We start from the raw sequence: 4,857 nt of genomic DNA, 5'->3' as shown, positions 1-4,857 counted from the left end.
GCTGCACTAAATCTATTCAATTCATCTTTATTTCTATAGCGCTTTTACAATGTGGATTGTGTCAAAGAAGCTTAACATAGAAGTTCTAGTAAATTGAAACTGTATCAGTCCTGATTTCAGAGTTAAATGTCAAGTTAGTTTAGTTCAGTGTGGTTTAAATTTCATTGCTGAAAGTCCAAACACTGAAGAGGAAATCCATCAATGCACAGCTCCACAAGTCCCTAACCAAGCAATCTAGTGCTGACAGCGGCAAATCTACTATTTGGAAGTTAAAAAAGTACTTTTTTTTAAAAGAAATTGACATCTTGTATGACAAGGCTCTGAGCAAATCATGACCTAATCCTTTAATATACGTCTTCTAAATTAAGCCTATAGGCATGAATAATAGTTTGACTGGTCACCATCGGGCACAAAAAGAACAATAATGAGAATAAATCAGACGAAATGCTTGAAAGTAATTAGTTGATTACACCCTTCCATACTCAACGGGCTTGATACTCAATAGCGAATATTGTAATTATTTTCATTCATAGATGTTTGAAAATATAATTACCTACATTCTCCCACAAGTCTTAATTTCCAGACGAACGCATTTAACAAGCTCTACTTTGATTGAAGTACCATTAAAGCGCAAATTAAATTCGCAGTTCGTTTAAAGTGTCTGGATGTTTACATAATCTAACTGGTCTCTCCAACACTATAGTCAATCATTGATTCAATCAATCGATTCAATGTTCAAGTAATTAAAAGTTGTACCTGCTAATCAATATAGTAATCAGTCAGACCTTCACAAACCAACGCAAAACGACCACAAAAAAGGCACTTCATTACACGTCCACGTCATAAATGAAATGAAAGAAGCTGATCTGTAGTGGAATGTGATGTGCGTGTCCTTGAATTACATTTTCATTTATGATCAGATGGCATTAAATCACATATAAAACATGCACATGCAGACATGCAGGGATGGTGGCATGTGCAAACGTGAGCTGCTGATTTATAGCCAGGCAATTGAAGGTGGTGCTGTGGTTAATGTGATTTATATGTTCCTCCAGCCACACCTCTTCTTGTTAGAGGTTAACCATGCAGAACGGCTGCTCGGAATTATTGTCTTTTTAACCGTGACCTCTAAAATGGTAAATGCTGATGCAGGTTTGGGTTATGGTGAAACCACGAGTAGCGTTACATTTCAGCACCTGATCATACATTCACCAATTCATAATGAAATTATTAAAACAGTAAAATACATAAAATAGAATCTTTAAGTCGTGTTTAGTCAATTTAGATCATAGAATATTTAATGGGACATTACAAAATTGTATCATTAACTTTCTTTTTTGACTTCAGATTTTCATTTTGTTCTTTTTTTTTTAAAAGTATGTGAACACAAAAAATATGATGTAGATGATCAGCATATAACAGTGATCATAAAAACAAAAACAGGGCGTTGTTAAAAAATAATATTAATAATAACGACAATAACAACAATAATAGTGAAAATAAAAAGGATAAACTAAAGAATAAATGACATATTCTAAAACAAATAAAACACACACACACACACACACACACACACACACACACACACACACACAATATATATACAGTTGAAGTCAGAATTATTAGCCCCCCCCCCTTTTTTTTCTTTCTTTTTTTAATATTTCCTAAATGATGTTTAACAGAGCAAGGAAATTTTCACAGTATGTCTGATAATATTTTTTCTTTTGGAGAAAGTCTTATTTGTTTTATTTTGGCTAGAATAAAAGCAGTTTTTATTTTTTTTAAACCAATTTTGGGACAAAATTATTAGCCCCTTTAAGCTATTTTTTTCCGATAGTCTACAGAACAAACCATCGTTAAACAATAACTTGCCTAATTACCCTAACTTGCCTAGTTAACTTTATTAACCTAGTTAAGCCTTTAAATGTCACTTTAAGCTGTACAGAAGTGTCTTGAAAAATATCAAGTAAAATATTATTTACTGTCATCATGACAAAGATAAAATAAATCAGTTATTAGAAATAGGTTTCTAAAACTATTATGCTTAGAAATGTGCTGAAACAATCTTCCCTCCATTAAGCAGAAATGGGGGAAAAAATAAACAGGGGCGCTAATGAGTCAGGGGGGCTAATAATTCTGACTTCAACAAATTCTACATCAATAAAATAAATAATAATAAACTACATGTTCTGAAAGAAAAGTAAGAGTATTATTAACCCAGCTCAAAATTAATAATTAAAATATTAATAATAAACAGATTATTTACTCTCTTTTTACTTTACTCTGATGACTAATGAAATCTAATGAGGCCAAGGCCTGTCAAGCTCCAAAACACCAAGAATGAACATAAAAGCCACACAAATATTGTAGTATATTTGTAAATGTGACCTCAGACCACAACACTAGTCAAGAGAAACTGGGATTTATAGAGGACATGAAAGCAGAATAAAAAAGCTTTACACTTATTTATACTTCTTATATGATAGGACAATTTGTATATATATATATATATATATATATATATATATATATATATATATATATATATATATATATATATATATATATATATATATATATATATATATATATATATATATATATATATATATGTCTTATATGATCTTAGTTTTTTATTGAATTTTGGCATAAATGAAAAACCCATCATTTTGACCCATACAATGTTTTTTGGCTATAACCAAAAACATACTTATGCAAATTAAGACCGGATTTTGTGGTCCAGGGTAACAGTGTTTGGAATAACACATTACAAATAACTGAGTTACATAACAATATTATTTTTCTAAGTAACAAGTAAAGCAAAGCATTACTTAAAAAAGTAATATTATTTCAAGTTACTTTTTAGATTTATTAATACACTTTTAAAAACAGTTTACTAAATTAAAAATAGTGTAATCATGTTGAATCACCCTCAATGAGAATATGAGCTCCCGCGGGAACATACAAAAAACCAAGATGGCAGAGCCTTACTTTTCCGTGATGGAAATATTCTCACTATTTTGAACACATGAGAAAAGGGGATTGTCTCAATGGACAGTGATTTTACTGAACTAATAAGAAAAAAAAAATACCAAAGAAGCAAACGCATTGCTTTCAACCTTCGTTAATCTGTATATAGAGCATGTAGAGCAGTGGTCACCAAACTTGTTCCTGGAGGGCCGGTGTCCTGCAGATTTTAGCTTCAACCCTAATCAAACACACCTGAACAAGCTAATCAAGCTCTTACTTGGTATACTTGAAACATCCAGGCAGGTGTGTTGAGGCAAGTTGGAGATAAACCCTGCAGGGACACCGGCCCTCCAGGACCAGGATTGGTGACCCCTGATGTAGAGCGTCAGGAAGTTCTCAGAAGGTAACATTATTCAGATTTTTTTATTAATTTGTTTTAAGGTAAATGAAGGTGTTTTACAGTACCCAGCACATTTTGAAAGAGATCAAGTCTCAGTATGAAAAAGTAACTCAAAAGTAACTCAACACATTACTTACCATAAAGAGTTACTAAGTAACGCAATAATGCATTTGGCAATCACATTTTCCTATTATACTATTAAATATATATTTTTTAAATATATTTTTATATTTAAAGTCAAAAGTCTTTAACTATGTGTATGGTAATGTATTTGGCAACGTTTTGTTTATAAACTAATTTTGTTCAGAACCAAATTAATCATAATTAATATAACCAAATTAATATAATGTGCTGCATTGTTTAACAACAGAAGCATAAAACGTCAAAAAATCGCTAACATCTAAATGTAAATGGCTAATACGACACAATGATGTTTGGAATATGTTCATTCGCACATGTTAATATCTATCCACATTAAGCATATTCTCGAACAGACTTTAGCTACTTTCACTGAACACATTTGGGAACACTGATGAAAGCATTTACACATTTAGCTTGAAAACCTTCATATTGCAAACCAATACTATCTGTACAAACAATAATCAACAACACTGTCATCTATTCTCAAAACTTCAAAAAACAAAAACGGAGCACCGTGCCTTTTAATGTGGGTCAAATTTAGGGCAGCTTGGATTACAGGTGCTGCTTTTTTTATTATCTCCTGTTTTTTTTGGACATGAGTAGGACTAAAAGCGAAATTTGTCATACAATTGAAGGATTAGGTTTTAGATGATGTTAGGCAATGTACTTTTGGCTTCTCTCTTCACACTGAATGGGAAAAAGAGTTCAGTTTGATTTAATGTTTGACAGTGTAATGAGATTATCATGTTTTATATATGCTAAAATCCTGTAAAAGCACATCCACTCAGAGAGGAAGAAAAAGATAAACGTCACTTATGTGTAATGGATTTCAATGTGTTCAAGAGAGACGCCTAAAGGAATAAAAACTGACAAAGTGAAGAATTTTGTTATAGGTAGAATCGAAAAAAAAAAAAAACATACTAAATTTGTCTTTTAACAATCTTAAGTTTAACATCAGGCTTTAAATCTTGTTTTTACTCTGTACATCAGCAAATAAATGATATATGAACGGACAAAACATTTGGGAAGGGATTGAGTGAAATTTTGGGCAAATTGAAAGCAATGCGTCAATCTAAAATGATTGTCATCATTTACTCATCCTCATGTCCGAACATGTTTTCCCCACAAAACACAAATAATGGATGTTTGAACAATATTAAGCCATCTTTTCCATGCAACAAAAACAGGTAGCAAACAATGGTCATCAACCTGCAAGACACAAACAAGTTAAGCTAAGATTATCTGAAATTTAATAACATTTCTCAATTACAGGAAAGCTATGGTCCAACAAATCTCTCTTCTTACTTAATCAATTAATCAATCAATCAGTCGAGATGTGGAGTAAG

Source organism: Danio rerio, chromosome 9 (assembly GCF_049306965.1).
Source record: "Danio rerio strain Tuebingen ecotype United States chromosome 9, GRCz12tu, whole genome shotgun sequence".
NCBI lineage: Eukaryota > Metazoa > Chordata > Actinopteri > Cypriniformes > Danionidae > Danio > Danio rerio.
The sequence above is the reverse complement of the archived record's forward strand: the minus strand, read 5'-3'. Positions refer to the sequence as shown.